General features: G+C 38.9%; 1 protein-coding gene and 1 long non-coding RNA gene across 3 annotated transcripts in view; one reads left to right on the top strand and one right to left on the bottom strand.

Moving 5' to 3' along the window:
• Window positions 1-6,959: 6,959 nt before the first annotated feature.
• LOC143419010 (uncharacterized) lies at window positions 6,960-9,463 on the bottom strand. Its single transcript, XR_013098968.1, has 3 exons — window positions 9,354-9,463; window positions 7,201-7,238; window positions 6,960-7,071 (listed from the first exon to the last, which is right to left on the bottom strand). It is a non-coding gene; the product is annotated as an uncharacterized LOC143419010 (long non-coding RNA).
• zcchc7 (zinc finger, CCHC domain containing 7) overlaps window positions 9,413-11,919 on the top strand; it is a 51,916-nt gene continuing 49,409 nt past the window's right edge. The window contains exon 1 of one of the 2 annotated variants that reach the window (XM_004564285.3): window positions 9,413-9,564. The gene's annotated coding sequence lies outside the window, so the exon portion shown is untranslated. The remainder of the gene's footprint in view (window positions 9,565-11,919) is intronic. The other variant, XM_076884940.1, reaches the window with a different exon arrangement.

Genomic DNA, 11,919 nt, shown 5'->3' with positions numbered 1-11,919 from the left:
CGCTCATGTCCTGTCCTTTTCCTGCACGAGCTTGCACACACAAATTCAATGGGTGTACGCGCTCACGTGCACACATTAACGTGCGCTCCGACGCACGCGCACGGCCCTGCATACATAACATGCAACTTACAACCGCCACCCTTCCCTTCAGGGCCGCGCCCCCTCCCTCGCATCTGTTACCAAGTTCCACTTTACTAAACTTTCCCGCCCACACCCCACACCCCACTCTCCCTCTCTCTCTTTCTCCCTTTCATGTTAGATTCATTTCCTCTGATACCTCTGATTCATTCCCGGTTGATTGCTATGCAGGTTGATAGGTAACATTACAGCGCCGTGCGTAAAACTAGTGCGCTTTTTTCTTTTTTCCTTTTACTTAGAAATAAGAAAACGTTGGTTCACAGGTGGATTTCTGTTTAGTGTCCTTTCAGTGTCTCCCAAAAGAGTGCTCAAAGGAGTTTCTCCAACTTCTGTCCTCCTCTGCCGGTCTACACCTGTTACGCAGGATGCTCTTTACGCACGGACTCAGAGACTTTGGAGCAGGTGCAATACGTCGAGCTACAACTTCAGCTAACGTCACTGCTCTGCAGTTGGAGCGTACAGTCTTCCTCTGCGTGTATCTCGTGAAAAGAGTTTGTTACAAAATGGATAGTTCTGGTCCTTAGTCTTGATTGTCAGACACACACCTGTAAGCGCGTTACATTTAATTTAGAAATCGATTTTCCAACTGAAAATTTCCACTCATACTGATACTTACCGCTTTCTTTGGGTTTCTTAGAGTGTCTAGTGAAACACTGACGATATAGATCTCCTGATTTAGTGTTCCTTTGTAGGCTTTTCGTGTTATTACGGTCAGGTTTTGCTGTCGCTTTTCGTCAACAAGCCCAAACACGCAAATGCCCCCCCCCCCCCCCCCCCCCCCCCATAAATTATTATAAATACATTTATTACATATATTGATACATTTGCAACCTTTAAAATCAAACAGATATTAATCATAAGGCTGTGTAAATAATGACACTTGAAGACCAAAGTACCACTTTGAAGGAGCAATTTTAAAAGAGTTTCGCAGCAGCGTGTTCAGTAAGATTTTCACCAATAAGAGGGCATGAGGTAAAGCCGGAACGAAGGGGTGTCTTATGCAGCAAACAAACGCAATTGAATTATGCTTAAAAGAGGACTGATTCCAGGCGAAAAAACGTGGAAACAGCAGTACAAACGAAAGTGAATTTACTGTAAAAGACAAACACACAACAGTCCTAACTTAAGACTTCACCGCCAGTTCCTGCCGATCGTGACCATAAACAGGAATTAAGATTTAAGAGCGAAATTGAAGCAGTGGGTGTGTCTCTTTACTCGGTGTCTAACTTCTTCTTGCTTTCCTCCAGACAGCTGCGGGTCTCAGGGTTCACGCGCAGCCCCGAGACAATTGAGTGAGGAACAAAGCGCGAGACAGCGACCCATTTTGCTCTGCTTGTCGCCTCGCGCTGCAACACTACGACCCTGACCTTCGGCTCGCGCCCACAACATCAAAACATCAACATTAATGTTTCCTGTGTGGTGGCGAGAAAACAAAGAAGGAGGCTCTACTCTGACCTTCAGCCGCAGATAAATCAATTACAGACTTTTATGAGGAAAATATGAATTTATGCCGTGTTGGAATGGACTGTAGGCCACTTATGCGGGGAAAAGTTAGTCAACGGGATCTTTTGAACCCGCCTTTGCACATCGCACAGAGTGATTTGGTTAATAGTGCAGCCTGGTGTTGTCACTTTCCAGGCTAATGATGATTAGGCCTGCACACACTAACGTGGATTCTGTGTTTTGCCTGCAGGGGAAAGCTCTCGAATCCCCGGCAGAACTGTCTCATCCTTATCACTTCATGGACCCCCAAAAGTTGAATCTGTATGCAAGGCCACGGCTGCGGATTATTCACTACATTTCCTAAATGTGTGAGCTCGTGGAGAGAAAAATGTGCAATTATCTGCTATTGGGCTCTTTGAAGAAACCACACTATTGCATTCTGCTTGGTTTTAATTTGTGTGTTTTTCCTTAGTCTTTTCCAGAGACGCACATAAAGATGAAATGCACATCTTGCCACAATTATAATTTCAAACTACAAAACATAAAGCGGACACAGTTTGAGGGAGGGGGTATTTTTAAATCAGATTTGACTGGTAATTAATCTTCACTGTAGTGCAGTGAAATGCAGAAATGTGTAACGATTTTTATTAATCGCTCGAGGCAGTATAATAATAATAATAATTATTATTATTATTATTGTTATTGATGAAGATGATGATGTTAATAACGAGCTATAGACCATAAAAGGAAAAATTACTGTTTACATAGTGTATATGTAAAATACATATATACATCACGCATTTTAAATATATTTATGTAACAATGTGCACATAATTATTTGGGCTTATATGTTGCGTGTATGAAATATTTTACATGCAACAGGTTTTTTTTACATTATTTATTTATTTTGTTATTTTTTATTGTTTGTATTTCAAACATTTAGACAAGAAATAGTTTTTCCTAAATCCCTAAAATCCCATTTTTTAATTAATGAATTTATTTCTTTTTTGCAGTCTTTCATTTGTCTCTCCACTTTTTTTTGTTTTTGTTTTTGTTTTTGTTGTTTTGGCCTGCAGGACCTCTTCAAAGAACTCTCCACAGTTTAGATATTAATCATCACTTGTTTGTTTTTCACCCCGTACTAATTAATGTAATTAATATGAGTGGGGAGTAGCTGGATCGGTGACCCGAGCTCTGACCGAGCGGAACCGGAAAGAATCGCATTAAAGCGCGAGATAGAAGAACTAAAGGGACGATTAGAACAATAAGTAAACACGTAAACACAGGCGGAAATGCTCCTCGGCTCTGTGGGACTTTTGGCTTTCACCAGACCGGTTTAATTTAGTGTAAACTACACGGAAAAGACAAAGGCTTATTGCAGGCCTGCAGTTCTGTGGGGTTTCATTGTGTCAGTGCAAAATTACACATGCATCTGTGTTATCTGTGGAAGTTCACTAGTTGCGTGTTAAAGGTCCCGCCTCCAAAATTTCACTTAGATGCAGGCTATGCAAATTAGATATCGACGTGATTTACTTTTAACTATTAAAAGTAAAGGCAGGGCATTTGGACAATGACAGTTTGATTATGCTGTATTTAAATGGGGATCCAACTATACACAGCTTTTAATCCTATGCCTGGAGCTAATGTGTGCCACTGTAATGCTGGGTTTAATTTATATTTAATAATAATAAATTTGTATATCAGGTGAAGCAATACACTTTACTGCATTTCCCATCAACTGTAGCAGAGAGGAAAGCATCAGAAATAGAAAGTAGTAGCACCTTAAAATATACTCAAGTGTTCATTAAAATATTTTGTCTAACTTCAAAATGAACTACATTTACATTTCAAAAGAAAATTTAACAAAAAACACCCAACTTTACCTGATAATGATGTTTTGTTTGCTACCTAAATGTTATTCTTAAGTCCAAAGCCTCACATTCATATCAACACTATATTTTTTCATATTTAAAAATGAAAGGGACAGAACTATTTAAAAGCAGAGTATACTCTGGACTTATATCTTATATACTTCTTCATTTTACAATAAAGAAAAAATTAAAAAATTGTGGTTTTCCTGCTTTTATATATTTGTTAATCCTTCCTTAAATTCTGGAGTATTTAGTAACTTTTGTTTTTCAGCAATGTTATATGAATAAGTCTCACTCAGGGTTTCTAACTTGATTGTGTATTAGGTATGAGTTAAAAAAATACTCCCTCTCATCCACTTATGTGTTACATTTCTTTACAGTACATCAGAGAAACCTAATACCGACAGCCTTACAAAAAACCCCAAAAACTTACCTCTGGTGCTCATTGTTTTCCTAGAAATACTCAGAGCCACAGTGCTGATTGAGCTTACCTCTATATCCCTGGGATTTAATTCAGAGTGGCACTTCACTGTGGCGACACAAGGTTCCCTTTCTGCGGCCATGGTGCCTGGGTGTCGTTGTGGCTATAGAGGCTAGAAAGGGGGCTTAAGGGCTGCAGGGCGGATTGAGAAATGGGACACATTATTTGTCCATGAAACATTATGTGACACAACATGACACCAGGCCATTTGTATGTAAAGGTAAACATTTCAGCGTGACAATTCGACAAGAGCGGACAAGGCTCCTGTCAATGTGGTTTTATACTTGCAGCTGAGAAAGAGGTGTTGTGGCATCGTGTGGTGATGAAGTGTGTATGTGGGACTTTGTGTGTGTGTGTAGAGCTTGTGTTCACAAATTTAATCCCCATAGACACAAGTCACTTGGTCTGGCCTGAAAAGGTGTTGTCAGGCTTGCTCTCTTGTTTTTTTTTTTTCCAATTGAAAGCATGGACAGACTGTTGATCACAGAGCTTCACAAAAACAGTTTCCTCTGGGTGTGCACACAAGCGTGTGTGTGTTTCACCTGTACTTGACATGCATTCAATATGAAAAAAGATCATCGTCAGAGAGTCCTGATAATGCAGGTTAGATTTTAAGCTGCAACCTGAAACAAATAAACCCTGGAGCATCCCGGTGGCATCGCTCTGGATCTCCACTCTTCTTTGTTGGCTTGTTGTCTCTTAATTTAAGAGATAGTTTAGTTGTGAGCCCTGATCAGATGCATTGTACTTTCTGGTGTCAACAGAGTGTCCAGCCACTGTGTTCAGTATTGTAAAACAACTCATTTTAAATGAATTTAGCATCGTATCATGAAGTACTTTAAGTGTCAGGTTTGTCATTTCATCCATATGGCCCAGGCATAATATGAGGTCATTTGTGGCTGATCTGTGTTACAAATTCTATGTCTGAAGAGAGGTTTGGAGATCAAGCTTGCTAAACTTTGTGTAGAACTGAGAAAACAAAGAAATATTCTCTTACATGGTACAAAATTACAAGCAATACCCCGGTGACGAGTTATCATTCCCCTCTGGTTGTGCTTTATCATTTGTTCCTTCCTGCCTGTGAGCTTTGCCACTGATTAGTACATGCTCTACTTGGCATATTAACTCCAGAATCTACTGAATCTCTCTAATACACCACCAGTTTCTTATCCCACAAAGCTATTTGACGCTGCAGTGTCTCTTAGAATTAATGAGAATGTAACACCTGCATTAATGTGACCAAAAAGATCAAACCTTGACTGAGGCGACAGATACGATAGATTACATGCGATGCAGTGAAAAAACCCCAGTGATGATGGGGCTTATACATTCTGTACATCCAGAATATGTGAATGACTTCAGCACTGAGGGCCCCATATGGGTGACGCACAGGAGCCGTTTTTGTTCAGAAGCGCTGATCCAGGGAGAGCCTTTTTTTTAAGGGAATTCCTTCTGCCCGGCTGCTTCGATACAGACCGGATGGTTGAATTTACATATATACAGTAACAAGAAAGCATGTGGCAACAGTAGAAAGGGAAGCAGACCTCTTTTAGAGAACTGAAACGAGCTGATGCAACCAGTTATGGATGGAGTAAACATCTGAGCAGATGCTGGACGCGTTTTTGAAACACCTTACTATTACTTCTAGATCTCCGCTATTATTTTCCTTTTTCAATACAAATCAGCTCCACAACTGTTTGGCTGCTATATTTAGATTTTTATTTTTTTAAAAACTTCTATAAACATTAAATGTGAAGCAAGAAGGCAAATGCAGAACATTTAAATTTGGAGTGGATGCCCATCATGTTAATTTTTGAGAGAATGAGCGCAGATTAATCTCTTAAACCCCAGTTTAGCTTTTTGGGGCTTGTTTTTGTTTTGTTTTTTTGGTTTACAGTTTGACTTGCACAAAATATCTCTCAAAATTTAAAAAGCTGGGAGACTGTAGGGCTAAAACTGGTCATATTATTTTGAGACACCTTTACTTATCACAAGGCCAGGATTGATTCAAGCTCACCTTCACCTGCTTTTAAAATTAGAGAGCGACATCAGCTCAACAATGAGTCACTAAAGACTGATGCTGTTATTGAACCTGTTCTGACAAAAAATTCTTAACTTGAGCTGCACCAAATAGAAATTAAACACTTCTGTAGGAATCTTATAGTTAGTAGAAAAAAATATGAGGTTTATTAAAAAACACGTTCCTGTTGGAGATACTCCATTGGTGGTATTCCAAACCTGCTGTTGAGAATAAAATATTTTTTGCTTTCTTAAAATATTCTGCTCTCTCTGGCCAACAGCAATATCTATCACAAACAAACTGACATGCATATTTCAAAACCAGTGACATTTTTTTTATTTTTCATTCGGACTTATATAGTTGCCAACCATTGTCCTCACAACTGATTATTAATTGCATGCTTACTCTCAGGTAAGCATAGTCCATGGTTTCTCATAATGCAGTCAGAAGCTAGAGGTCAGATTTTTGCCAGAGAAAGCAAGTGTTCCACTCCATTTTGTACAGGTTCTTCAAATCACAACTGCAGACAAAAAGAACAGAATTGGGGCTTTTTTTGTCATCAGTTACACACTTACAAAACAAAAATGACCATCAGCTGTAGAATATCGCCTTTACACCGGAGCGGCTGACAAGAATCCAGCTTTGATAAAACATTCCGGAGAAAGCTTTTCCAAGTCGTCCGATACCAAATGGAAAGAAGGGGCCGCTATGGAACATACAAACACCACCAAATGAGAGCAATGACATGCTTCTTTTAACTTCTTCTCTTCAATAAAGATCATTCATCAGGCAGAACCATCCCTTCTGGAATGTGTGATTGGAAATGAGGGGACTTTAAATCCCTCTCCCGGACACTCCATCCATCTTCAACACGCCACTGGTCTGGGCACCACTGGCCTGGAGATGAATCGCTGAACCAGATGCCTCCATTCAGCCGATCTCTTCTACCTTCATTTAAAATAATAACAGTAAATACCACCAAATGCGTAGAACCCAAAATCAGGCAGTCACATCACAATTTCACTGGGGCAGTCAGGCATCTCGGACCTGCATCCAATTTAGAGAGATACAGGGAGGCAGAGGAAGCAGAGGGTCCCACGCCCACCCGTCTGCACCTCCTAAAAACAAAACAGGTGCACAATATTAAGTATGCACCTGTGTGTACGCACAGGTGTGTGTATGTGTATGTCAGAGGTATACATAGACTAGAAAAGGTGATAGTGTTGTGACATGAGGTATAGACTAACCTTTGGAAGGAAACAATCCAACTCTGTGATGGCCTTTCCTGTGATGACACGCATGGAGAAACCTCAGGAATCAGATGGCATTCACCCTCTGATTCCCTATCATAACGCCATTCTCTCACCACTATTATGATGGCGACATTTATAGCAGGATATACAGAGCTCGTAATTATTCTCATGATATGGAGGAGAGGAAGAGGGAGATGGATGTTAATGTTACACAGCTTGCACAAGAGCCAGGATGGCGTAATTTTGCTGTATTCTACGTGTCATAAATATGACTGATGGCGATACCCAGTCTGTTGAATTACATTTACATATAGATTTACATTCCCATCAACATGTAATAAAGGCACGGGCCTGAAGGTTCATACTAGTCACTCACACATTCATGCTCACACCAAGTGAGCATACCTACATATTCAGAGGATTTACAGCTGGTATTTGGACCTTACTGTAGATGTATACATCAGAGAAATGATGCAGTAAAACAACATATAGGGCCCTGAGGGATGTTTTGTTTGCAGAAACAATATTTTTGGAAGTAGAGCAGCCTGGCTCACTTCAGTGTCAAGTTTGACAATTAAAAGTTTAGCAGAGGAGGTTCGCGTTCATGAATCACAAAGAAAATCCACCTTAAGTACGCAAGACTTGAATACTAACTGTTGATGATGGAGGTCTCTTACTTTGTTGACAGTTTTGGACATTTTGTCTTTGTCAGCAAAAAGCTGGAAGCAAATGAGAGGAAATGGGTAGATTCCCCATTTGGACTTAAACCAAATGAGTATCTCCATTCCCTTGGCTGCCAGCACACTAACAAACTATTTAAACCAGTGGTTTCATATGATGATGCTTAGCAGTTAAAGTAAGAGAGAAAATATTAATGAAGCCTACCTGCGCAAGCAAACAACCTACAAACAACAACAAAAATCTTTTTTTCTTCTAATTCTTAATTGACAGCCTTCTTAAATTATCTTGTGGTACCATGAGGGATTATGACCTTCAGATCTTTTGAGATCAACACATTTTCATTTCATCTTTTCTTCATTGAATCAATGTTGGAATTTTGATAAGAAAATGAATTTCTAGTTGAATTGTTGTAAAAGAAATCCAAATCAAAGAAGAATAATCTCCTTTTATATCAGAATAGGCATCACAAGCAGGGGTGCCACCGGGTGGGTGGGGGGTGGGGGGGGGGGGGGGGGGGCAGAGGGGGCATTGGCCACTGCACCCACACTCTCTCTCTCTCTCACACACACACACAATATAAGGCAGGGGAGACTGTCCTATATTGGTAATAATGTAATAATGTTACAGAAACGCTTGAGCCAATCCCTGGACACATCACTGGTGGATCTCAGGGCCAACACAGAAACAGGCAACAGTTCACACTCTAACATGATGTAATATTTATTTGAGAATCATTAAAGCAGTGGACTTCCAGTCAATCAATCATTCAAGACAGATTATTTTGGAATTCAAAGTCTTCTTTGGTTTTCATATAAACCTTTTTTTTTTTTTTGGTAATATCAACTTTAATAGCAGGCAATTAACCAGGCATATAATTTTTTTCCTTCTCTTTTCATTGCGATATTTTTGAGTAACTTATACAGCATAATAAAACAGGAAGTTTTGTTTTTGGTGTGCCACCCCAATATTTTAGTAGACCGCATATGGCCAACCCTTTGAAAACATTTTGGAGGCACCTCTAATCATAAAATGAAAACATAGATAAGGAAAAACAAAACTAAATGTACAAGCAGGACTTGAAAAAACAGTGCATATCTTTGTCTCTATATAATCAATTATAATTCACTATAGTAATTTAGTAAAAAACATTTTACGAAACATTGTTTTTAAAAATTTGCTGCTTTAAATTTTAAATGTTGTGTTTGTAAAATGCTGTATTTTATTATTTTGTCTCTGTCTCTTTTTTGTTTAGTAAATTGCGTTTTTTCGTCGTTCTTTCTAGCTCTAAAAACCCCATAATTACTACCTACAATACTGACACAACACAGGCTTGTCAGTTGTTAGTAATGAAAATAAAAAGACAAAAATACTTATTTTAGGCAAAGGGGAGAAAACGAGCGAAATACAGTCTCAAATAACTATTTATAGAATAAAGGCTCTTCTTCTTGGTATCCTGTAAAAATTACCTGTGTTGGGGAAATCATGACCTTTCAGTGTCCGAGATGCACTTTGTTTCAACACTCATAACAGTCTTCGCATTCGACGTGAAATGTTACGGTCGGCCAACTTATTTTCCTCGGACAAACCCGGAAGTTGTTTGTCTGTCTCCTGTGCTGGAGGCGCAGGAAAAGCAGCTCCAGCCTCCGGTAGCAGTACCTTTCCAGTTTGTTTCCAAAGGTGAGCTCATACACACTGACATTATATATTAAGCACACACAGTGGTGGCCTTGAGTAGGGCTGCCTCAGCTCCTTGTATTTATGTTCTTTCATGTGTGTTTGAGGCTGAAACGCTCCATTGTTTACATCCGAGCAGTTGCTCTGCTGCTTAGAAACACGTGGATGGAGTGGACTGAGACATGTCAACCAGGGACTGCCGATACGCTAAAATAACTTTTAAAAGCCCAAAAAAAGCTTAGCGAAAATTCCCGAGCTACCTGTGTTTTATGGCGTGTTACTGTTTAGTGAAGCCTCGGTACTCTGATAAACAGCTCGCATGTTCCCCAGTAAGCTAGCTCGTTAGCATTGAGCTAGCCGGGGTTACCATTAGGCTAACTACAATTGGAGAGTACACAGTTATAAAACTGAAGTTTCTGTTTGTCACTGCAATGTAACCAGGCTGCTGGATGTCCGAGATGTCTGCCTGTCACTCTAGTCTGTTTTTGGCAACCTAACTTAAGTCAAATGACCGCTTGGATGTTATAAACTCCACATTGCAACCATAGCATAATCACACATTCACTAAAATTAAAGAAAAATGTATGTATAATCAAAAGGCCTCATTACACAGTTTTGTGCAAAAGGTGACTTCTGATGTTTGTGTGTGTTTTAAACTTGTTTTTTTTCTTAAATTGTTAAATAAACTCTACTCAGCAGGGTTCTTGGAGGGGTTATATATATATATAAAATAAATAAATGACCTGTTTTGAAAGTATTTTTATAACTGTGTAATTGCACCTCCAATACAATCAATCCACTCCTTTTTGGTCACTAAATATATCTTTTGTAGAATTGTGATGTTCTACAAAACTGTGATGTTTACTGGGATACATAAATGATATCTAAAAGCTGCTTTGTCAGAAACTCATTGCATCTTCTACATTGTTGCAGGGAAGTTCTGGCTTAAAATTACTTATTATCATTCATGAAAGATATGTTTCACATAAGTTTCACAAATTACAGGCCAATAAGTCATTTACAACAGGTTAAATATGGGCAATCATTTTTTGGTAGACACTAGAAATCACCTTTTGGGAGATGATCACTCTTTTGCATGGCACTGGTTAAAAAGTGAATATCTAGCAAAACATTGTCTAGTATTCAAACTGCTGACCTGTAATATGTCAGACATATCTTCCTTGAATGATATCAAGGTATTTTGCGCCAGAAGTGCCATATGCCAAAATGGACAGTATTGGTTATAATGTAGAACACAGACTATGTACAAAATGCAGAATCTTAAGGACATTTGTCTTTATTTTATCTATTACTCCCTTCAAAAATCATGCTGAAGACAGTTTATGTAAGAAAAAGATATCAGACATAAAACACACAGAAACATAAGAAATCACTTTTGTCATAACGCTTGTTCAATACCTGGCTGATACTGATTTTTAAAGATTGCAGTGGGTGGTATGGTGGTGCAGTGTTACCTGTTGCCTCACAGCAAGAAAGTCCTAGGTTTGAATCAAGTCTGGAGCTTTTCTGTGTAGAGTTTGCATGCCTGCCTCGCAGCCTATGACAGCTTAGTTAGTTTCCAGCCTTCTTGCAACCCTGAAGAAAATAGGAGGATGGATGGATCTATTCCAATGTCAGTATATCAGCCAGTATGTTTTTGGATAGCATGTAGTACTGCAAAAGTGTTATATGTAATGTAGTCACCAGTCCTTAGCTGGGCAAACTACATGCAGACACCATTTAGTTACCTCAAGTTAATCCAAGCATCTTATAGGCCATTATCCTCCAACCAATACATTAATTGATTATATTAATAGATTATTATTGGTTCAATAGAGTTTGTCCATTCTTTTAGTATTGTAAGTATAAGATGGCCTCCTAATTATTAAGATGATGATGTGCTTTGTTTGAAGAATTGTGCTCTGAATGATATAAGAAAAGATCAGTTAAGTTGATTCAATGTTTTTTTGTTTTTTTCTTTTCTTGAAACATAAAATGTACTTTTCTTAACTGCTCATCCAGCTCAGGTGGATCCCAGCTGTCTTTGGCTGAGAGGCGGATACCCGTTTGTCATGTCTGTAGGGACAAATGACCATTCACGCTCACGTTCACCTCTCTGGACAATTTAGAATCACCAGTTAACCTAACATGCCTGAATTTTACTTAAAGCTTCTCAGATACATGCACATTCACAATTGAGCCATATGTAGGTGTTTTCTGTTCTAATGATTAGTTAAATCTCACAGCTATGAAGTAAATTTTCAGAGTCTCCAGTTCACTTTTTTTTTTTTAACCAAAACTACAGATAAATTAAACCTTGTATTTCCTGTTTCGGTGTAAACCCATAGGGACTCACGT

The sequence above is a fragment of the Maylandia zebra genome, linkage group LG6 (genome assembly GCF_041146795.1).
Source record: "Maylandia zebra isolate NMK-2024a linkage group LG6, Mzebra_GT3a, whole genome shotgun sequence".
Classification (NCBI taxonomy): domain Eukaryota; kingdom Metazoa; phylum Chordata; class Actinopteri; order Cichliformes; family Cichlidae; genus Maylandia; species Maylandia zebra.
This window is presented reverse-complemented; position numbering and strand designations above follow the sequence as displayed.